The sequence below is a fragment of the Prionailurus bengalensis genome, chromosome B4 (assembly GCF_016509475.1).
Source record: "Prionailurus bengalensis isolate Pbe53 chromosome B4, Fcat_Pben_1.1_paternal_pri, whole genome shotgun sequence".
Lineage (NCBI taxonomy): Eukaryota > Metazoa > Chordata > Mammalia > Carnivora > Felidae > Prionailurus > Prionailurus bengalensis.
In genome coordinates this window covers 140817594-140841760 of record NC_057358.1, presented here as the reverse complement: position 1 = coordinate 140841760, position 24167 = coordinate 140817594, and positions in this window count along the sequence as shown.

Sequence of the window (24167 nt, the reverse complement as noted above, 5' to 3'; positions counted from 1 at the left end):
TGAGGCCTCCAGCGCTTGACCTCGGTCCCCAGGGACTGGTTCTTGAGCACCGACCGAGTGGACTCTTTCAGCCGTCTGCACAACCATCATCCCTGTGCGCTCAGACCGCGTGCTCAGGTTCTGCACAGAAACAGAACCAACGGGGGGTTTATTACAGGAATCGGCTCACGGGATCGCGGAGGCTGAGACGTCCCAGGACCCGCCGTCTTCGCGCCGGGGACCCAGGACAGCCGACCGCACCCTCCGTCCGACAGCGGGGTTCCGAGGCCCGGGAGGAGCCAGCAAGGGCGCCCGGGTCCAGGTGGGGAGCGCGAGCTCCGGTCCTTGCCCCTCGGCCTGTTTGCTTCGCTCAGGCCTCGCGGGGCCGGATGAGCCCCCGTGGGGGGTGACCTGTTGGACCCAGGGCTCCCCCATGTGTTCATGCCCCCCGGCAACGCCCCACAGACACCCCAGCTTGCCTGTGTTTACAGGCCGGTCGTAATGCAGACAGCCTGGCGGCCCCACCTTCCACCAGCTTCTCAGTTGTACCTTCTGGTGCCAGGCTGGCACCGTGTTTTACGCCCAGGGCCGTGACCGCGCGAAGGCAGCCCCCTCGGCGCGCTCAGTGCCCGGACGAGTTGCTGAATGAAGATGGGATCCCGGAGCTGGATTAGCTGTGATTCGTCTGACACACAGTCATCTTGTCCCAGGGGTGAGGCTGCAGACCGCTGATCCCGGCCCTTTCCGCGACGCACCTCTGCCCTCAGAGACTGGGCCCCGTAAGCAGCAACGTGCACCGCAGAGCTGGTCGCTGGGGACGGCGAGTCCTTCTGTGTTTTCCCGTCCTCTGTGTGTGTCCGGCAGGGGCTGGGGGTGCCCACGGTGGTGCGGCTGGGGGCAGAGGCCTGGAAGGGCCACAGGGTGTCCCCGAACACGTGCTCATGGTCCCTCCCTCTCTCTATCGTGGGCTGTCTCCAACATGCACGCGAGTGGAGAGAATAGCGCCCTGGACTCCGTGTGCCTCCCCCAGCTCCCAGCTCACGGACACTCTTGTGTCTCTGGGTCACTAACACCACGTTCGCTCACGGGATGAGTGGAGCCCGCCCGCCTCAGACGGGTGTCCTGTCGGCTCAGATGCACCAAGTTCCCCTCTCCGCTCGCTCACGTGATAGAAATAATGCGTTTGCCAGCCACGCCTGTCGTGATGCGATCAGACATCAACAGCACATACGTTGTGTCCCATCTCTATTAAAATACGTTTTCCCTTGTTCCTACGGCAACATGCATCGAATAAGTCAACGCTGGGCAATATGCATGGGCTACAAATTGCAAACACAGTAGCTGAAATAAGCTGAAATTCATGTCGAATTAACGGCTCCTTATTTCCGCTAACTCAACTCAACGCGTATTTACGGCAGGGTGAAGATAAACCGTGACGTAACTGGGCACAGTGGTGTTTACTGTTTGTATCTATTTCCCCCGGGACACACTCATACACCGGCAGGGGTCTCACCTTCCCTGCCTCACCCAGACGGCCCTGCCCATTGTCGGGGAACCGAGGTGCTGCGGACACTCTCCATAGAAAGCACAGTCTTTGGTCCGAGAAATGAGACATCCGTTCCCCGGAATTTTGTTTCAATATCTCCTCCTCCCCCTCAGCTCACCTGCTTGAGGCTGGAAGTCTGTCTACGGAGAGAAAGGAAGACGTGACTGGAACATTCTGCCTCTCGGTCCTATGCTTTCGCCGCAGCCCACATCTTGGCCCCCCGGCCAGTGTCTCACCTGCTGGGGCTGTCACACAGACAGGTGCCTTTCCTGCAGAAGGGGCTTCACATGCTCCTGACTCGGCACTTTGTATCTCGCTCTGGTTCTCGTGGGTGTTTCTGTGGCTCCTTCCTCTACCCCCGAGCTACAGAACCACGGCCCCGGAGTCGGGCGTCAGAGAAGCTAGGTGGTTTCTCAAGATGGACCCACAGCAGCGTCCCTGTGGGCACCCACAATTGGGGCAGGGGAACCACACCCATAGTCCTGCCCCAAAAAGCCCGGAGTGAAGGCCGACCCCAGGGCAGACTCTTGATCTGCTTCCGGAGGCCCTCGGCTCTGCCCGGTGTGTGTCACCCTCCCTGGGATGTGCCCTGCAAGGCACGTGGCAGAGTCCAGGTGAGGGCCACCATGGCCAGCAACGGTCAGGAAGACCCACGATAAACCAGCAAAAGAGACAACGTGGGATCGTAGAAACAACCAGTCCGTGCAAAAGGAGTTGGAAAAGAACCCCGGACGGAGAAAAAGCACGTAGGACAAAGAGAAAACGGTTTGCAAGATGGTCGACGTGAACATTAGCAAGATTCACGTTAAACGGGAAAGGTCTCGATGCCCCAGCTGACACGCGTGGTTGTCGGGTCAGTTTAAGGAGCACGACCCAATCAGATGCTCCAAGATCTGCACGCCGAGTGAACACACACACGGGTTCAAATGCGGGGGGGTAAAGAAATACGTCCAGACTCCCGCCAACACATTAACGACTGTATTAACATCAAAGTGCGTCTTGCTTTCAGTTTTTTAATTTGATTTTTATTTTTTAAAATGTTTGTTTATATTGAGAGAGAGAGTATGCAAGTGCAAGCGGGGAAGCGACAGAGAGAGAGAGAGAGAGAGAGAGAGAGAGGAGTCCCAAGCAGGCTCTGGGCTGAGAGCCCATGACCTGAGCCGAAATCAAGAGTCAGATGCTTAGCTGACTGAGCCCCCCAGGTGCCCCTTACTTTAGTTTTTAAATTCATTAAAAAATATTTTTTTATTAACATTTATTTATTTTTTTGAGAGTCAGGGAGAGGCAGAGCACGAGCAGGGGAGGGGCAGAGAGAGAGGGAGACAGAATCCGAAGCAGGCTCCAGGCTCCGAGCTGTCAGCACAGAGCCCAACACGGGGCTCGAACCCACGAACCGCGAGATCATGACCCGAGCCGAAGTCGGTTGCTTAACCGACTGAGCCACCCGGGCGCCCCAGTTTTTAAATTCATTTTTAAAGTTTTTAATAATGGAAAATTTTATCCAAGAAAACGAAGTTGTGATATTAGTCTTGGATTCTCTCCTTTGCGGGCGGTGAGGTTGGGTTGTGGGCCGGCTTTAGAGTCCCGTTCTGACGACCCGCTCGAGCCTGCTCACGCTGACAGTGGCCCAGATCCTCAACTCCGCTTCCGTATGTTTCAGAGCAACGTGCATCCCGGGACAAAAGCATGTCGCTGTGTAGCGATGAAGGCCTGAGCTGCTCAACATCACACGGCGATCCTCAGTGCTCACGCACCTGACGGTGGAGGCTCGAACTGCCTAAACATCGCTGTGGTGGAGACATGTTAAAAGAAACTACAGGCACAGTCTGAGACTTGGAAACAACCCCCTGGGTGATGGATAGAGTAAGTGAACAGAAAACCAGTGATCATATGCGACTAAAGTTTTGTGGAGAGTCCTGAGAAACTGGCATTTATAAACCACTCTGGCCAACAGAATTCACTTCCTTTCCAAGGGCACGGGGCATTTACGAAGACACACCATATTCTGGGTCATAAACGTGTCACAGCACGTTTAAAAGCATGTAAGTCATACAAAGGCTGTTTCCGAATACAATCCATTAAATTATAAACCAGTAAAATAAAGATCTTTGAAAAATCCCCTAGTATCGGAAGCTAAACAACACGTTTTTATTTTTTCAGAGAAATAAATCAAAAGGGAAATTTAGAAAATATTTTGACTGAAAGAAAATGAAAATACAGCAGATTGGAATTTGCGTGACGCTGCTCAGGTAGTTCTTTGGGGGACACAGATGACAACCGAGTGCCCGTCTTAAAGAAACAACAGCAGTCCTCACCACTGGTCTCTAGGAAACCAAAATGAGGTCAAATTAAACCTACATTAAGTAGGAGGAAATAAGTCAAAAGCTAAGAGCAGAGGCCAGTGAAAGACAGAACAGACAATAGAGAGAATCAACAAAACCCAAATCTGCTTTTTGGGAAAGACTTTAAAAATTGGCAAATCTCGCACAAGAAATCCCCATCCAGAGGATCTCACAGGTCAGTTCTACCAGACGCTTGCCAGGTCTACACTCGCTCTTCCTCCTGGGGAGACACGGGGGTTCTTCTCACCTCATTTTATGGGGCCAGCGTCGCTGTGATATAAAACCAAATGCACAGAGACATCCCGAGAAGAGAAAACCACAGCCCAATATAAGTGCAAAAACCGTTAGAAAATTTCAGCCCCTAGAATTCAACAAAACGTAAAAAGAAAATTTATTATCACGAAGTAAGATTTATCTCAGAAACACAAGGGTCTCTTAACATCTGAGAATGCATTAATGCAATTGACCATCTTAGGAATCTAAAAAGGCAAAGGCAAACAATTTTCTCAACAGATGCCAAAAAACCCCCTCCCTGATGACGGCAAATATGGCCCCATGACCCCGGGAAGACAAGTGAACTTCCTCACCCGATGAAGGGGCTTCCGCGGCAAACTGTGAATTAGCCTCGTATTTAGTGTTGACAGACCGAATGGTCCCCCGAGGATGAGACAAGATGTCTACACTCGCCACTCCTCTCCAGCGCTGTGCTAAAGGCTCTAACCCACGACGAGGCAAAAGTGCGTCCAGAGACATGCACTCTCCTGCCCCGAGCCAGGGAAGCACAGCTGTCTTGGGTCACAGATGCCATGACGGTGCTCTTGGAATACCCAGAAAATCTGCAAACAAGCTCCTGGCAATCGGGAGCGAGCTTAGCACGCTTACAGGGTTCAAGAGCCACACGCCGAGAGTCATGTGTGTGTTTACACGCGTGTGGCAAACAACCGGAAGATCAGACACGAAAACCCAACGCTACTGGAGCACGGAGCGCTCACAGAGAACTGTGACCACGGACGCACGAGGCCTGCACTCCGACAAACGGAAAACGCCACAGGGGGAAAGTGAGGCAGAGGTAAATGAGCAGAGGTGATGCGTTCACGGGTCAGAGCCCTCAGCGGCGGCCTGACGCCTCTTCCCGAATCCATGTACCGATGCAACGCAAGTCAAGCAGCAGCTCGACCGGCATTTCGTGGCAACTGCCCAACTGACTCTGACGTTCACACGAGAATGCAGAGATCCCGGGAAACCCCGACGACTTTGAACAAATGAACGAGTTTAGAGGACTGACGCTGATGTTATGACCTGGGAAGCTACGGCCATTAAGACGGAGCGGGTTGGTGTTGACGTGGGCGGAGACAGGTGAGGGGAACAGGAGAGGAGGCCCGGAGATAACCCACATGTGCACGTACAGCTGATTCTCACAAAGTTTACGTGGCAGGTCAGGGAAGAAAGGGGAGTGTTTCCTCCACAGGGGCTGACGTAGCTGCACGTACGTATGCGGAAAACCGAGCCTCAATCCGGACCTCTCGCCGTGCGCAAAAATTAACTCAAAATGGGTCGTGACCCTGAATGTAAAATTTATACTCTACAACTTCTGGAAGTTTACACAGACAAAAATCTCCGTGACCTTGGTTAAAGCAAGCAATCTATAGATACGCTTCCGACGGGAAAATCCATAATGCGAAAACATTGATAGATTGCACTTCATCAAAATTAAAAACTTCTGGTCTTCAGAAGGCTATTAATAGAGCGAAAAGACAAGTTCCAGTCTGGGAGAAGTATTTCTAAAGCATAAATTGGATAAAGGACTTGTGTCCAGAATGCATAAAGAATTCGGACAGCTCGATAGGAAAGTCAACAACCCAGTAAAACACAGACAAAATATTCAAACAGACCGTTTGCCAGGGAAGCCACGCGGTGAGCAAATGTGTGCAGGACCGAATTCCGCGTGCCCCTGGCCAGCAGGGACTTGCAGACTGTCGCATGGGACGCCACCAGGCACCTGTCAGGAATTGACGCCCGATGGCCCCCCGGCGAGGAGGCTGAGACCCGGGACCCTCGCGGATTGAAGGAGGAAACCCTCTTCTAATAGACTGACGGAGTCTTTAATCCCCTAATACACACTTCAGTCCTTTTGTAAAGGAGATCTCTCTGCCCTGGGTCTCCATGAGGAGCAAAGGCGGTTGACAAGGTGCAGTCACTCCCTGGGGCATCCCCGAGGAGGAGATATTTGCAAAAACAGTAAGGGATCAAGTTGAGCTCAGGAGGGGACTGTGTCCCCCCAGCCCGGCCTCCTGGGACCTCCTGGTCAACTCCAAAGCTCCACCTCCTGGGGCACAACTGTGACCCAGTGACGTCCGCCGGGTCCTGACCTTAGTGCTTGTCCTGGCGGGCCCTCAGGGCACAGGGACGGTTCTGAGGGCCTCCATGATTGCACGGACCAAATGCTCTGGGATAAACCCTCTGGGGCCCCGAGTCCAGACCATCCCAGGCTGCGCTCCCTCCGCGGCGTCCTTTCTAGACACACAGGTCCCCGGGGGCTTGCCTTCGATGCCCTAGAGCCTTCCTGGATTGGAGCTGCCCCCGTCCTCGAGCTTGTTTATTCCCTCCCCAAACACCTGTCACCATACAGCACAGACTTCGATGCGAACCCCCCTCGACCCCGCTTCCCTCACGCGGCGTCGTACCCTCCGCGAGGATGATGCAAGGATAGATTACCCGGATTTTTTTTGACTCAGAAAACTGTTGTAGCACCAGGTGTCTGTTTCCCGAATTCAGTCCCTTCGAGTCCCTAGTTAGCACGCGAGTTTTTTTTGCAGACCAGAAAAGATCATCAAAAGGAGGTCCCTTCACACCAAGAATGCTTCCCCCTTTCTCAGTCAACCGCAATTTGATCAGATCTCAGAGAGGGTTTTTTTTGGTCCCTACTTGTGGAAATGTGAAATAACTAAGCAGTTAAAATTCATGACCTACACTTTTGTGTCATTACTATTGCATTAGCATGAAATTATACTTCTAGTTCGTCATAATTATGCCCATAATTATTCAATTTATCACCATAGGTCCTCCTGGAAGTTTTATTGGAGGATTTATTAACATTAATAAATTGTTTTCCTTCATCTCCATATTATGAATTCTTCTCATGTGTGATATGATCTATTATCCATAAAATTAGAACAAACCTCAAACATTGGTGACTTCTCAGCATCATGAGGGAGATCTTTGTCACTTTGTCCAGCGTGAGACTCAACTCCCCACGGCTCACGGGCCACGGCTCTGGGCCTCCAAGCTCGCCGTGGCCTGAATGCTTTGCCAGGAGCAGCTCACAGGGGAGGGACTGGAATCTTCCTTCTAGGCCATTCCCATCCAGCTAACGCAGCACGGGCCCTGTTGACACGGCAGCATCGGGAGGATGTACGTCGTCCGTCTTTAGACGTGACGCCGTTTCCACGTCTGTGCTCAGCTTGGCCACCCAGGGCCGCGGCTCACTGTTCTGTCCGTCTACCGTCCTTCCTGCCTCTCTCCAACTCGCACCGTGCCTCCCTGCCTTTCTCTTCCGCGGGCCTATGTCACAATGCTTTCGAGTGTCGGATGACCCCCGATGAGTGTTACAGACCGAACGTCCGTGTGTTTCCAAATCCACGCGTGGAGGCCCTCACCCCAGTGTGGAGAGATGGGGCCTCACGGAGATGAGTGAGGTTCCGGGAGGTCGTGAGGGTGGGCCCCGATCTGACAGGACTCGTGTCCTTCTAAGAAGGCCGTCAGAGAGCTCCCGACTTCGCATGCTCACACCGAGGGGAGGCCGCGGAACACAGCCCGGAGGCGGCCGCCTGCAGCCCCAGGGGAGGGCTCCCGTCAGAAGCAGACGCCGCTCTTGCCTTGGCTGCAGACTTCCAGCCTCCAGAACTGTCAGAAAGCCAACCTCTGTGGTTTCAGCGGCCCGGTCTGTGGTATTTTGTGAGGGTGGCCCAGGCGACTGACGCAGAAAGGAGCTGGCCGGTGTCACTCCTCATTGTTAACGCCCTGCCCCGTGCCCTGCGCTGGGGGTCCTCGGTGTTTCCTGTTAAGGGGCTACGGGGGATGTTTTGCTCAATTTTCACCCAGCTGCTGTGGAGTAAGGCCCACTGTGGTCCTCCTCTTCCAGATAAGACAACCGAGCAGGTCAGAGCCCATGCCGCCCACGTTCCCAGCGGCCACTGCCCCCCCCCCCCCCAGCCCAGCCCCGACCCCTGAGATCTGGGCGGGTCGACCGCTGCCTGTGAATGTCTCATACACGCAGGGCGACTCACAGATCCGCTCGGGCCTTGCTGCCAATGGCTTCCTCGGGGATGTGCCGTCTCTGGGGCCGCTCCCTGGTGTGGGGTTCGTGAGACCTTGGGGGTCTCTCTCCATGTGGCAGGCAGCCAACGTGCCCCACCCGCCCGGCGTAAGTGCCACACATCTCTGAGTTCCATTCCGAGTCCAGAGCTCAGCACTGCTGGGCACCTGGGATGTGCCAACTACCACGCTGTGCGCTGATGTCTTGGGGCCGCAGCCCACAGGAGGGCGTGGCCGGCTCGTCCCAGGTCTGGGTTGGTCAGAGAGCAGAGATAAAGCGGTCTGCAGGCAGATGCGAGGGTGGGGCCACACCAGGGGTCGCGTTACCTGGCTCCTCATGAGGCCACAGACTTGTCAGGGGTCAGGACCTCTCACCCGTGCTGCCCACCTGCTGAGGGGCTCCCTCTCTGAGGAGGGGAGGTTGACCCAGGGAGGGCCGCAGGGGATGCTCTGCTCCATGGAATGTTCTGGGCCCACGGAGATGGACATGGGGAGACCCTCCAGCTCCCGGGCCCTGGGGGAGAAGGGGGGTGGCTCACAGGTGCCAACAGCCCGGCCCAGCTCCAGCCCAGGAGCTCTCCCTCCCGCGGCGGCCATGTCAGGATGCCACGTCCGTCACCTGGGGAGTTATTTCGTAACTCATCTTGCCACGGGACTGGTGTCACCGCATGTATTCACATAGCCACAGGATGAGGAGTGAATAGAAGTAATGAATATCCATTAAGCAAAAACACACCCGGAAGGACGCCCCCTCCACTCTGCTCTTCCTTGAGGCTGGGCTCCACGTGGGGAGGGTCCTCACGCGGCTTTCCTTTGCAACAAACGCCCACCGGGCACACAGCGGTGGGCCCCGGGACCCCTGAGGAGAGCGATCTGTGGGGTCCTGCTCAGGGCGTCCCCGGTCTCAGGCTAGCTCTGCCAGCGGGATGTGTCCCCACCTTGCCCTGCCCAGGGCGAGCCTTCTCTGTGGATGGGGCCGCTGGGTTTTCACGGTCGAGCAGGCAGCCCACGCTTTGGCCTCTGAGCACGGGCACCGGTCGTGAGGCGAGGGTCTGGGGAGCCAGGAGCTGGGCCTTGTCCCTCCAGCCCTGCTGCCCTCTGGGGCCCCCGTGGGTGGATCGGCAGGCCTCAGGGCCCCGTTGGGGCTCCGGGGTGTGTTAGGACAGAGGTCAGAGCGGCTGGCCGCCCTGCATCCACCACCGGTCTGGACATAGACACCAAGAACGAGAGGGGTCTGGTGAAGGGAAGGGGGGGTTGCCCTCCGGCACAGCCTGCTCTCTGCACCTGCAGCGTCCTGCTCTGTGAAGTCACTGTGGACACCGAGTGAATACGAGCTGCGGCTCCCAAGGCGACAGGGCTTGGTTCCTGCCACCTCTTGCTCAGAATATTTTCATCGACCAATTGGTATATAACCTTTTTCATGTGTGTTTCTGTTTAAAAACACCTTATTTAATATGTACCGTTGAATCATTAACGTAGACCTCACAGAGCTGTGGTGAGTGTGGGTCTGCAGAGACATTATCATTCATCCTCCCATTCATTTATCCATCCATCCATCCATCTATCTGTCCATCCACCCACTCAGCCATCATCCACCCATCCATCGATCAATCAATCCATCCATCCATCATCTACCCGTCCATCCACCCATCTGTCCATCCACACACCCATCTGTCTATTCATCCATCTATCCACCATCTACCTGTCCATCCATCCATCCATCTGTCTATCCACCCATCATCTATCCATCCATCCATCCATCCATCTGTCCATCCACCCACTTAGCCATCATCCACCCATCCATTGATCAATTGATCGATCCATCCATCCATCCGTCTATCCATCCATCATCTACCTGTCCATTCATCCATCTGTCCATCCACGCACGCATCTGTCTATTCATCCATCTATCCACCATCTACCCATCCATCCATCCATCCATCCATCTGTCCATCCACCCACTCAGCCATCATCCACCCATCCATTGATTGATGGATTGATCCATCCATCCATCATTCATCTATCCATCCATGTGTCCATATGTCCATCCACACACTCATCCATTCCTTCCTCCCTTCTTAATTCACTGATTCATTCATTCATTCATTCATTCAATGCCACTGCTGCATGTCAGGGTAGGAGCGGTGTGTGAAGATGATGGTGGGCAGTGAGGATAGAGGGAATCCCTCCTCCTGGAGGTCCACAGCCCAGGGAGGATGGGCCATAACGAACATACCACAGTGGAGACGTTTGATGTGGAAGACGCCTTCACACAAAGCACCTGAACGTGGGCTGGCAGGCTGAGGGGGATGGCTCAGGCAGCCCTGAAGGCACCCTCCAGCACAGAGGAGGTGATAACTGGGAAGGGGGGGCGGGTCAGGAAGGGCCTCCAGAGGAAAAGGAGGATGATGTTCAGGCTCCAGCACTGGAGGGAGAACGGCTGGCTGGGTCAGGGCTGGGGAGTGGACCAGGGGGGCCGCGGCAGGCTTCCCAGGGTGCCCGGGGCCTCGCGATCCGTGAGCCGTGCAGCCGGGTAAGATCCCCGGACCCGAGACAAGAGGCCGGTGGTCAGGTCTGTACTTGAAGCACGGCCCTGGCCCAGAGGGAGGCACGTGCAGGCAGCAGGTGCAGGACGGGGGAAGCGCAGGTGGGGGGCCCTGAGCCCCGCCCTCTGGGGCAGTGCCCGCCTGTCCCCGCCTGCTGAAGCCACCGGGGAGGCTCCGTGCCTTTTGTTGGGGATGGGCTGGGTGCTTCCCTGGACGCCCAAAGATCCAGCTCCCGCCTCTGTGCTCGGAAGTGCGGGCTGGTGTCAGCATCTTGGGATGCCGAGAGAAGAGCGTCCTGATGTGTCTCCTGAGCGCTACAGCCGTGGCTTTGGGGGCCTGGGCCTCCCAGTGGGCTGCACTTGCACTGAGCTCTTTTGACCTCTCCAGGGGCCCTTTCCCACTCTTTCTCTGAGGTGGTCTGAGCTGAGGTCCATGGGGGCGCCTTGAGGGGTCCGGGGGTTGCCTATGGCTCCCAGGGCAGGGGCACATTGGGGAGAAGGAGCCCTGTGTCACCTCAGCCTGAGCAGCCCCCAAACCCCTGATTTTGTTTGAAGATCATTCCGTGGAGGCCTGGCGTTCAAGGTGAGCAGTCTCTGGAATGCAGAGAGGCAGATCCGGGCCCAGAGGGGGGACCCAGACCCGAGGGGGGACCCAGGCCCGGGGGAGACCCAGGCCCAGAGGGGGGACCCAGGCCCGGGGGGGGGACCCAGGCCCGGGGGAGGACCCAGACCCGAGGGGGGACCCAGGCCCGGGGGGGGGGACCCAGGCCCGGGGGAGGACCCAGACCCGAGGGGGACCCAGGTCCGGGGGAGACCCAGGCCCAGAGGGGGGACCCAGGCCCGGGGGAGACCCAGGCCCAGAGGGTGGACCCAGACCCGAGGGGGGAACCAGGCCCGGGGGAGACCCAGGCCCAGAGTGGGAACCCAGGCCCGGGGGGGGGGGACCCAGGCCCGGGGGAGACCCAGGCCCAGAGTGGGAACCCAGGCCCGGGGGGGGGGACCCAGGCCCGGGGGAGGACCCAGACCCGAGGGGGGACCCAGGCCCGGGGGAGACCCAGGCCCAGAGGGTGGACCCAGACCCGAGGGGGGAACCAGGCCCGGGGGAGACCCAGGCTCAGAGGGGGGACCCAGGCCCGGGGGAGGACCCAGGCCCGGGAGAGGACCCAGACCCGAGGGGGGACCCAGGCCCGGGGGAAACCCAGGCCCAGAGGGGGGGCTCAGGCCCGGGGGGGGGACCCAGGCCCGGGGGAGGACCCAGACCCGAGGGGGGACCCAGGCCCGGGGGAGACCCAGGCCCAGAGTGGGAACCCAGGCCCGGGGCGGGGGGACCCAGGCCCGGGGGAGGACCCAGACCCGAGGGGGGACCCAGGCCCGGGGGAGGACCCAGGCCCGGGGGAGGACCCAGACCCGAGGGGGGACCCAGGCCCGGGGGAGACCCAGGCCCAGAGTGGGAACCCAGGCCCGGGGCGGGGGGACCCAGGCCCGGGGGAGGACCCAGACCCGAGGGGGGACCCAGGCCCGGGGGAGACCCAGGCCCAGAGGGGGAACCCAGGCCCGGGGGGGGGGGACCCAGGCCCGGGGGAGGACCCAGACCCGAGGGGGGACCCAGGCCCGGGGGAGGACCCAGACCCGAGGGGGGACCCAGGCCCGGGGGAGGACCCAGGCCCGGGGGAGGACCCAGACCCGAGGGGGGACCCAGGCCCGGGGGAGACCCAGGCCCAGAGTGGGAACCCAGGCCCGGGGCGGGGGGACCCAGGCCCAGGGGAGACCCAGGCCCAGAGGGGGAACCCAGGCCCGGGGGGGGGGACCCAGGCCCGGGGGAGACCCAGGCCCAGAGTGGGAACCCAGGCCCGGGGGGGGGGGACCCAGGCCCGGGGGAGACCCAGGCCCAGAGTGGGAACCCAGGCCCGGGGGGGGGGACCCAGGCCCGGGGGAGGACCCAGACCCGAGGGGGGACCCAGGCCCGGGGGAGACCCAGGCCCAGAGGGTGGACCCAGACCCGAGGGGGGAACCAGGCCCGGGGGAGACCCAGGCTCAGAGGGGGGACCCAGGCCCGGGGGAGGACCCAGGCCCGGGAGAGGACCCAGACCCGAGGGGGGACCCAGGCCCGGGGGAAACCCAGGCCCAGAGGGGGGGCTCAGGCCCGGGGGGGGGACCCAGGCCCGGGGGAGGACCCAGACCCGAGGGGGGACCCAGGCCCGGGGGAGACCCAGGCCCAGAGTGGGAACCCAGGCCCGGGGCGGGGGGACCCAGGCCCGGGGGAGGACCCAGACCCGAGGGGGGACCCAGGCCCGGGGGAGGACCCAGGCCCGGGGGAGGACCCAGACCCGAGGGGGGACCCAGGCCCGAGGGAGACCCAGGCCCAGAGTGGGAACCCAGGCCCGGGGCGGGGGGACCCAGGCCCGGGGGAGGACCCAGACCCGAGGGGGGACCCAGGCCCGGGGGAGACCCAGGCCCAGAGGGGGAACCCAGGCCCGGGGGGGGGGGGACCCAGGCCCGGGGGAGGACCCAGACCCGAGGGGGGACCCAGGCCCGGGGGAGGACCCAGACCCGAGGGGGGACCCAGGCCCGGGGGAGGACCCAGGCCCGGGGGAGGACCCAGACCCGAGGGGGGGACCCAGGCCCGGGGGAGACCCAGGCCCAGAGTGGGAACCCAGGCCCGGGGCGGGGGGACCCAGGCCCAGGGGAGACCCAGGCCCAGAGGGGGAACCCAGGCCCGGGGGGGGGGACCCAGGCCCGGGGGAGACCCAGGCCCAGAGTGGGAACCCAGGCCCGGGGGGGGGGGGACCCAGGCCCGGGGGAGGACCCAGACCCGAGGGGGGACCCAGGTCCGGGGGAGACCCAGGCCCAGAGGGGGGACCCAGGCCCGGGGGAGACCCAGGCCCAGAGGGGGGACCCAGGCCCGGGGGAGGGACCCAGGCCCGGGGGAGGACCCAGACCCTAGGGGGGACCCAGGCCCGGGGGAGACCCAGGCCCGGAAGGGGGACCCAGGCCCGGGGGGGGGGACCCAGGCCCGGGGAAGGACCCAGACCTGAGGGGGGACCCAGGCCTGGGAGGGGACCCAGGCCCAGAGAAAAGAAAGAACTGCCTTGGGGGGTGGGGTGGCTCTGGTGTTGATGCCCTGGGCTGTGTCCCTGTGACGTCACCAGGACGCTCGGGCCACAGGGCCATGCCACCTGCTCTGGAAGGTGCTTCCCAGCACCGGGTCCTGTACAAGCTCCTGAGCAGGTTCGGGTGGTTGACCTTTTATGCCAGAAACATAACAAACAGCCCAGTTTGCACGGCGGCCGGGGTGATGGGAAGACAGACACAAGCAGGGACGAGGAGGACACTGGTGGAGGACGGGCACCCTTGCTATGGGAAACAGCATTTGGGGCTGTTTTTATTAGAATGGTTTTCTTCCACTGAGTGACTTTTTCCTCCAAAGCTTTGAGTTGGATTTAGGGGGAGTGCTTTGCTGGGAGCCCTGCCGTCCTGAGGACCCCTCACCTCGGAATTTCAAGACACCCAGGGCCATCGGGTCCAGCCCCGTGTCCGGTGGTCCACACTGCCCGCCAGGCCTCCTGGGAGGCCCCTCAGCAGCTCTCCCCATCTCCCCACGTGGGCCCCTCCACGCCCACTGCCCCTGGCCCTTGCATGGGACTGGGGGGCTTTTGCCTGTCAAAGACCTTGCTCCGAGGCCTCGTCCACCGCCCCCGCTGCTGATGGAGACCTAAATGCAGAATGAGGGTCTGAACAGGTGCCCAAGCGACGCCGGGCTCCGCAGGGCTGTGAGCTGGAGGAGAGACACCGCAGAGGTGAGTTGCAAGGGAACGGGCCACCAGAGTCTAATTTGGGGCCTCTGTGTTCTCAATACAGGGAGTTTCATTCCTTTCAAAAGAGCAGGGTCCACGGAATGCGTGAAAATAAAGGAAAATCACCATATTCATCACGTGATTAGTTTAATGCTGATTTACAGGGGTCCACAAATAGGGAGTTGCTTTAAAACACATCCCAAGTTGAAAGTGCATTTAACGTATCGATGCATCGCCACAGACGAGGGCAGAACGTCTGCACTTGGCAAGCAGAGCGGCCTCTCCACGGCGGGTTTCTGTGAATAATTCGAACGCGGGCCTGTTAATGGAGCTCCTCGGCGGCCTGTCCCCGGGCCTCATCTCCTGTCTCGGATGAAGAATGGAAAGCCCACGTCTTCACTTGGGCGTGCGGAGAGATGGGTGGTGTTCATTACTTTTTACTTAATTTTTTCCTAAATATGGGATATGAGGTGCGGCGCACTTTTAAATTATACGCCCGCATGATAAACTGGCGGCCCAGACATACGCGGCTGTGTAATTGAATCGAGACGGAACGCGGGTGCAGAAGTGATGGCCGCCAGGCAGCTATTTCGGGACCGTCGCCGACGTGGCCGGAGCAGAGGACACCATCTCACACGGAGGACCTCCGCGTCCATTAGCGTCTTGGTAAAAAAAATGGGCTAATTTGGGGACAGAGACCATGGCCATTCCAGTCCAGACAGAGATGTGGTTGTCAACGCCACCGGCCAGACGCGGCTGCCCCATTTATATCCTCCCCCACCTCCTGCTCGTGGGGGGTGATCCAAATCCCGATGCCGGGGCCCGCCGGGGCCAGGAAGGGACTGCCCCCGCCCCCACGGAGGCCACAGGCTGCGGGAGCACCGGGAGTGGGCAGAACCCGGGGAGATCTGCATTTCTCGCTAAACCAAGTAATTCCAGGCGTGCGTCACCTTCCGGAAACGTGCAAAATGCAGGAGTTACTGAAAAGGAAGTTCTCGGCAGGCAAAGCCCATTGCCTTTGATTAGTTGGCAGTGTTTGCAAAAACAAAAAGTTGTGTGTGTGTGTGCGTGCACACACGTGCGTAATTTTGGCTACAATTACCTGGATTTTGCCGCAGTTCCCACGGAGATTTCTCTTGGATTAGGTAGCGCTTCCTCGTTTGAGGTAAAATCATAATTCTCAATTTGTGGATCACTGAAGGATGCACGTTGGAAAAAAGTTTTTACAAAATCAGATAACATGAAGGAAGCTTAGACATTTAGTGGAATTCGTCTTTGAGAAAGAGTGTTTGCAGCCCATCTGCCTGGTCCTTAAAAGCCTGATCGCGGAGCTGGAAGCCGAGCGCAGAGCAGGGCGGCGGGGCGGGGAGGGGGCTGGGAGGCGCCGGGGGCGCTGGAGGGGTCACACGGCCCTGCCCCCGGGAGGCAGCGTGGGGCCTGGACACCGCCAGCGGTCCTGTTGATCAAGGAGCTGGGTCCCCGGTGCCTCCAGACAGGCGCTCAGCCCGACACCTGCATTCCCGTCTCCTGAGGCCGCGAGCGGAGAGCCCAGCCCGTGCCCGGCTCTGGGCCCGCGGACGGTGGGGCGGCGCGTGAGCCTCCGGGTGGCTGCAGGTGCCGGTCCCGGCGGCTTGTGGGTTCCGCGGCGGGAGAAACCAGTGTGACTGGAGAGGACGCGAGGGGCTGGCGGCCGAGCGGGAAGGCGCCAGAGGCCCGTCTGGGTGTGGCCGTCGGGTGGATGCTCGGGTCCCTGGCTGCCAGCTTAGTGCCGCTCGCCCCCTTCTTCCCTTTTCCCCGGGTGGGACGCGCTGCCCCTCGTCTCACACCGCTGCCGGGAAGACCGCCATGCTGGCAGGAGGTGACCCGGGACCGGCCCCAGCTTGGCTCCCGCATCCTGCCCCCCCCGCCCCCTCGGGCAAAATGAAGGTGAAACAGCACCCGCCGTGCCGGGCACGGGCCAACCGGCCACAGAGAGGCTGTGCCCATCCTCTGGCTCTCGTCCTCCAGAGCCCGCGCTCCGACCCACCTGCACGTCTGCCGAGTGCACACCGGATGGCTCGGCGGCTCCGGGACGCTGGGGGCGTCCAGGGCCCGGAAGGGCCCGGGCAGGCAAACTCGCCCAGTGCAGGTGCCCCCCGCCCGACAGCTGGCTGGGGCGGCGACGGGGAGCCGCCTGGGCCAGGCAGCAAGGCGGCCCCGACAAGCCCAGGGCCCCCGGTTCGGGGTCGGACGCAGGGGGCAGCCGGAGGTCGGAGGAGCCCGCGGGTCCTGGGGGCGTCCGTGGCGGGGCTCACAGGTCAGCCGCCCGATAAGAGGGGCGAGGGGACACGAGCCTTGGTTTAAATTTATTTCGTCTTTCCTCGATTCAGGCCCGTTGTCTGCTCAGCCTGGTGTTGCTTTTGCTGTTGAAGTTGCTGGTGCTGTTGGTAATTCAGACGTTGGGCCGCTTCCGAGCGCATGTTCCGCAGCAGCGGTGGTCCTGACGCATCTCGGGAACTCGGGGCTCCCCCGGCAGGGTCTCAGGTCCGCGCGCGGATTCGTTCCCGGCCTGCCCGCGGTTTGTACACCACGCGCATCTGTACGCGCACGCACTGGCACCCCTGGCGTTTGGGGGGTGACCGCAGCTGCGGGCAGGGGCCTGAACACAGAGTCACCCCAGCGGCCTGGCCGGGGGCTCCCGAACCTCCTCCTGGACCTGCGCCTCCGCCTGGGTCTCCCGCCTTGACGTTGGCGGGTTTCTTCCCACCAGTCACGTCCCTGAGCCGTCTGCATTGCTTTGCTTCTCACGGGAGAATTCTAGAGAATTCTAACTCTTTCCACCCTTTTCCCCATTTCTCAATTAATTTCTCTTGGGATTTGAAATACGGAAAAACATAAATTCCCCGAGGAAGGCCAGAAAGAACGAACCCCTCCAGGGAAACGCTGTCCCTGGTCTCCTGTCCTCTCTTGGCCTCTCAAGCCTGAAGCAGAGTCTGGACGTGGGCGCGCCTGTCCCCTCACGTGCCTGCCGCCCTCCCGACGCTCACGCCCCGTTTCCAGGCGGGAATCTGGTCGCCCTGGGATCTTCCGCACCTGCCGGCCTCCTGGACCCCAGCGTCCCGCTGCGGTTTCGGCATGGGGACAAGAGCATGGGGGTCGCTCTCCACATTCTCGTGGTCTCCTTACAGCCCCTCCCCTCTCTGCCCCTGTCTGCCAAGTGGCCCCGATGCCCTGGGATCTGTCACCTCGCTCAGGCTTCCCAGCTCGCTCACGCGGCCAGCTGTCTTACTGACCCGCGTCTGTTCCGGTGCCGCTGAGGACCTCCCTCACTCCTCCCGCGGTGCCGTCTTCACCCGCGGACCCCAGAGGCTCTACCCCACGTTCACATGATTGGGTCAGGCCTGACACGGAGGTCCCTGTTCCCCGTCGTCGATGCCCCATTTTGCTCCAGCGAAACCTTCTCCCGAGTCCCCGGCTGGAGGTTTAATGGCCCCCAGACCTGCCCCCAGAGCCTGCCCTTGGGCCGTAACGTCCAGTCTGCCCTGCATTTTCTGCCGGCCGGGAGCAGGGTCATCTGACGGTCCGCCCCATACCACTCATCTGGGCAACGTCCGGGAAACAGAGTGACCGTCGGGGACGACGCTGTGCTCACACATGCAGAGCACGTGGACCCTCTTGGGAAACGCTACGAGCCCGCAGTCGGCCCCCATCCCCACACCGCGAATGTCCCCCAGCACGCACGCCCCTGCCCACAGGTCCCTCTGCCCTCTGCCTGTCCCCACGTCCCCCCGAGGCTCGCAGGCTCGCTTGTCTTTCACTCGATGCCCGGCATATGAGAAGGGAACAGGGCACATGGGGCTTTTCCAGCACAACACAAACACCGGCCATCCACCGCCTGACTGACGACTCCCAGCACAGGTGCAGCCACCAGGCCTCACTGCTCCCCTGCCCCCCCCTGCCCCTCCAGCAGGAGCATTTCCAAATCTTTGCGCCTTCCCAGTGGTGTAGCCAGCGTGTCCACCCTGAACAGTGGTGACCGGAAAGAGGACCTCGGGGTCCGTATCCGGGCCGCCCCCTGAGATCGCCAGCTGGACGGCTCCGGCTCATCCCTGCTCAGCACCAGCCCGTCCACTGCCTGTGTCCACTCGCTACTCACGGGAGCCCCGTGGCCCTGCTCACGGCTGCGGGTCCCCAGCACAGCCCGGCCTGCAGTCAGAGCTCAGTGTTTGTGCGCTGACAGGAGGGGGAAGGTCTTACGAACTGCTGAGGACGCCTGGGGTCCCCGGCACGTGCCCGGCCTGCTGTCTTCCCGCGCATTTGCTCCGCCCAGGGTCTCCTGGAGTCAGGGGCTGCCCACCAAGGAAGGGACAAGCCTGCTCTCCTTGTCTCTCCCGGGACAGCAGGGCACCTCCCTCCGGGCGTCACCGGGGTTGTTCTCACCGGAGCGAGGACTCATCCTCAGACCCGCTGGGTGTCCACGCGCCCGGAAACAGAGTCCCACATTCAGAGCACTTCAGACGCACCTGGAGGGTGAGTCGGAAATACGGGTGCGTGGGCTGCACGTGCAGGGACTCTGGTGCGGCCCGAACCTTCCCTGTGTGCAGGCGTGTGGAGAGCCCGCCATCGCCCCCCCACCCCCGGGCGAGGGCCACTCGGTGTCACCACCCACCTCTGTCTCCAGGCTGGAAACTCTGCACCCACCAGGCTGCCTTTTGTCCTGCGCTAAGGCCTCGTCGGGAGCCGTCCAGGCCTTTGTCTCTTTTGAGCAGAATAGCCAACGCATCAGTGCATGTCTGGGATGTGTGATGGCCCAGGCTTTGTTCCCGAATCAATTCCTGTCCCCCAGTGATTACAGAGTTCTGGGATCTTCTGAGCAAATTAAAAGCCCTCACTTCCATTCCGTCTTTGTCTCCTGGTCCTGAAAAGCATCCATCGGCTCTCACTCCTACGGTCCCTGCTTCGGATTGATTGCATTTTATTTATTGTCTCGAGTTTTTACCCTCCCGTCTGTCGATACCCTTGGTTTTGTTTTAAGCCTTTGCTTAACCTTGTTCTTTAAACTGTGGGGGAGGGGCCCACCCTACAGCTGCCAGGGTTCTCTGTCCCCTGGGGCTGCTGTTCTAGGCCGGTCCCCCAGGCAGGGAAGGAAGCCAGGGGCTGGGGGTGCGGCCGGATCTCCACCTCCCTCATTCTCCTGGGGACATCACCGGGGTCGTCCCCGCCTGTAGGGCCTCAGGCAGCTTGAAAGAAGCAGGCCGGGAAGGGGCATGGGTAATGGGGGCCACAGGACAAAGCAAAGTGGGGTTTCCTGTGGACTCATAACGGACGTGCCGAGCAGGGGCAGGCCATCCCTCTCTCAGTGGTGACTTCCGAAGTCAGACACTTTGGCCAAGCCCACCTCCCCTGCGCCCCTGAGAAGCCCCGACCAGCCCCGAGCCACCAGCAAAAAGCCCCAACGTCTGCCTCCCTCTGCTCCAGGGGCCCGGGAAAGTCACCCTCCTCCCGCCAGGAAGCCACGAGAATTCGCTAGAGCTAAGCTTTTGTGAATGGCTTCATAGACCCACTGCCCTGGGTTCAGGGGCTCCCAGGGCTGATGGTCAACATGAAGCGGGGAAATTCGGGGAGCCACCGTGCCCGCCTTGTGGACAATAGCACCCAAGTGCAGTGATGCTGAATGAGAGACAGGCTTTTCACTGAGAGCGGTGCGGGGCCTGGCCATAATGTTGTTTTGTTCCACCTGGGTTCATATGGATATGTGATCAGTGACCATCGTGTGCGGGGAAATGTAAATCTAACGGCCGTGGAGGCCGTGACCGCAGCCCAGGCCGCCCGCCAGCGAAGCCCGGCCGCCTGCTGACTGTGCGTTTCGTGGGTTGTGTGATAGGGGAGCCAGAGGGGGCCCCTCCCTCCCTCCTTGCTTGTGTTTGTGTCAAGGATGCCGTCCCCTGCTGAGGCAGGTCTCACCTACAGGACGTGGGATGTGACAACCCCTCCTTGCTCCCGCTTCCGGAGGAGGATGTCCCCACACCCGGTGTCACCAGCACGCAGGCGCTGCTCTGTGCTGCTGCAGAGAGCGTTTGCTCCTCCGCGCCGTCCTCCCCAAACAGCCTGAGTTCCGGGGGTGCCGGGGTGGCCCACAGGGACCCCCGGGGAGGAAGCACGGTCTCCACAGCCCCCAAGGGCCTGCAGCGGGTGAGGGAGGCCCCCCCATCTAAGCGCTGACACTGGGGGCCGTGGAAGCACGATTGTCCTGGCCCCGTCCATGGGGGCTTGGACCCGCCCCGCCCCTTTCCCAGAGCACTTCCATCTCCCGTGCTGTTTTGCGGGTCCCCTCCGGCAGCAGCCGTTAGGAAACACTGCCTTGCGCCCTTGGTGGCCACCGACGGGGGCTGCCCCTCACCAAACATCCAGGGCCCTTTCCCTGAAACAGCCATCACGGTGCCTGCTCTGTCTCTGCCTCTGTCTGTCTCTCCGTGTCTCTGTTTCTCTGTCTCCTGGGGACGTGTCCCGCTGGGCACTCAGCAGGTCCACCCGTGTGAGTTCCGGCTGACCGAGCCTGCCCGGGGCCTGGATGGCGCCCGTGGGCCGCGGCCACGTGGCCCACAAGCCCGTCGGAGCTGAGTTCCGGCTTCCTCGTGTCACGAATGGTGGCATCTTACAGCACAGCCACCGTGGGCACGTCTTCGAGCGAGGGACGCCAGGTTCAGGCCGCCGACCAGGCCGGCCGGGTGACCCGAGCCAGCCGCTCCCCGGAGCCCATCGGCAGGCGGGACGTGGATGTCCACGTGCCCGCGATGTCGGGCCGCGAGGGGCTACGTGTCAGCACAGAGCTGCAGCTCAGAACGCCCTGTGGACTCCGGCTGTGGGAGCGGAGTCAGACTATCAGACAACGTTTTTGGCACAAAGTTACGGCCACAAGAGGGGTTTTGCCCACCTGGGTGAGTCACTCAGAGCCCCTGGGGATCGTGCATCCCAATGCGTGCGCCCTCCGGCCTCCCCACCGCTGCCCGGCCTGTGCCCGAGACGTGGCTTCTGTGCGGCTGGGGGATGGAAACAGCCGCACCAGAGGGGGAGGGGGCAGGACCCTCCAGGCGGGGCTCGTGGCCCCGAAGACCCCCTCCCCACGTCAACGCCCCAGGGCCAGACGGCGACCGGTAGTGAGTCTCTGGGCAGCCGAGTCCCGTAGGGCCAGCTGCTCGTTAGAAGGAGGCAGTTAACAGCCCTGTGGCTCAAACCTTGTCTCACCTTCAATTTAGTGTGATGTTGAAGGAATTACTTGTGCTCGCATTAGCGGACCGTGCACCGGGATGAGAAGGTATTAGGAGCCGAGGTTTTTCCCGGATAATCACAACGAGGGCACGGCCAGGCGTCCCCGGGCTGTTCCGGAGCAGGGCTGTCCCTCCCAGGCCACCGGCCAGCAGCGAGGAGGGATAATGAGTGTGGGCTCCGGGTCTGCGGCCCGGGAAGCCAGCCGGTGAATTAGGGCACGCTTCAGAGGCCGTCAGATGTGACCTTGGGAAGTCCTGTGAAAAGTGTTTCCCGAGTACAGCGACCACAGAAAAGCTCTGCCCCGCCCCCTGCCTGCGGACACGGCTCTCCAGGGGGGCCCTCCTGTGCCCTCTTGAGCCTCATGGTCACAGAGGCCGTGCACGCAGGGAGCCCTGGGGGGCGGGGGGTCTGCAGGGTCTTGCCCTGGGCCCCTGGGGTCTGAGGAGTGGAGTCTGGCTCTGGTGACCGGGTCCCTCTCCAGACAGAGCCCCCCCCCCCCCCGCCATGTGCCCACTGGACCCCAGCTGGGCCCGACCCTCACTTCCGGTGGAGGCCTCAAGCTTTCGTGATGGATTCGCAAAGTGTTCACCGGGCAGAACAAAGATCGGACTCCGTGTTGCAGAAGAATAAAGCCCATCTGGTCTTGGCTGTTCACAAAATAAGTCGTCACTCACGTAATCAAATTCTTTCATTTAAAATTTGGGGGTGAAATTTGGAGCTGTGCAAGGACCTAGCGGGGCTCCCTGTGGTCTGTGCTCCAGGGACGGGGGGGGGCGGGTGTGGACACAGCCGTTTGTGCCTCCCTGAGCCTCCTAGTGACAGAACAGCCTGGCTGTCCCAGAGCCCCCTCTGGGTGAAGCAAAGGCAGGGGAGCCCTGGGGGCCCTGGGGCTGACCCGCCCACACGGGAGTCTCAGCCCTGCCCTGGACCCGCCGTCCAGCAGGCGTGGGATGGAGTCGGCCCCCAAGTGGCTGTGCTCCTGGGTAGTCCGTGGGCGTGGGGCTGGGATGGGAGAGTCTACCTCCCCTTAGAGGGTGGCATGCAGGGGGAGAGTGTGAGGTCAGGCGTTCACATTGCAGGGCGGGGGAGGAGGAGGGGAGGCAGGAGGGGAGAGGGCAGGGTGCAGGGGGAGGACGTGAGGCCAGGACGATGGTGAGGGTGGGGGGAGAGGTGACCAGAATAAATATGGCTCCTCTGGAGACCACAGTGTCCCCAAATCAGGCCCGGTGCTTTTTATTTATAAATATAATTGCACGTGCTTAAATTTTACATAATTCATTAAAGTGAGGGTGGTAAGTGCTTTCCGATAATTAAAATGTGAAGAAGCCCATTCTCGGATCCGAGGCCATGAATAAAAGTGACACTTCGCCAATTGCTCCTTGCCGGGTGGCTGTTTACCCGCAGCGGAAAACACCTCTCAGGTAATTGATTGCTTCTTGCTGGGGAAAAAAGCAAATGTGGGTGCTCCCCGTGAGGCAGGGAGCACTCTGAGGGCGCCGCTCAGCCCCCATTTGCTGGGAGCGCCCACCCCTGCCCCCGATGACCCTTCCCAGCCTGCCCTCCCTCCCGGCCAGGGGAGCCCAGGGATTCTCTCCAGGCGCGTCCAGGAGCCGTCCAGCCAGCCCGGGTCTGCCGATGGCGACTGCCGGCTGGGGCACGTGTGACTTTTGCCGGGAGGCAGGGACATCGCGTCTCTGCTTCAGCCGCCCACGCTCTCACTGGACACCCCTACCCCGCCAGCTTGGCCGGCGTGGATGGCACGTTGTGGCCATGGTCCTCCTTGGGGCTGCCGATTCAGAGACCCGAGAGGGCATGTGGACGCACCCGGTTCTGGGAAAGGCGGCCGGGCCTCTGTCCGAGGTCCCCTCCTCTGCCCGGGGTTGGCTGGTGTCCCCCGCCCCACTGTCAACTGATGTGGGAAGGGTGTGGACCCAGTGGTGGCTTCCTCTCCACGGCCTGCTGGCGCCATGCAAGGGTGAAGGTCCCACGAGCCTTGTTCTCAGTGCCGCAGGACCTCCCGCCTGCATCCAGTCTTCCTGACTCAGGAGAGGTGCCCCGGTGCCCGCTCCATGCCCACTGCTGCTCTGGGCCTGGGAGGAAGCAAGAGCTTCCTCACGAAGCAACCAAGTGTGAGGGGATCGACCACCAGGAGAAGGAGGGGAGAAGGAGGGGAGAGGAGGGTGTTCTTTCTCGGGACTGCTGGTCATGGGGGCACTTGTGGGGAGGTGGGCACTGCGCAGAGACCTAGCGGGCATGAGGGAGGTGGGGCAGGCACTCCAGGCAGAGGGAAGAGAGAGGGCAGAGCTTGTCCAGACTCTGGGGGAGGCCAGAGAGGTGAACCGGGCTGCTGGAGGACAGTGAACGTGGTGCAGAGTGGGGGGCACGGGTCAGAGAGCCGG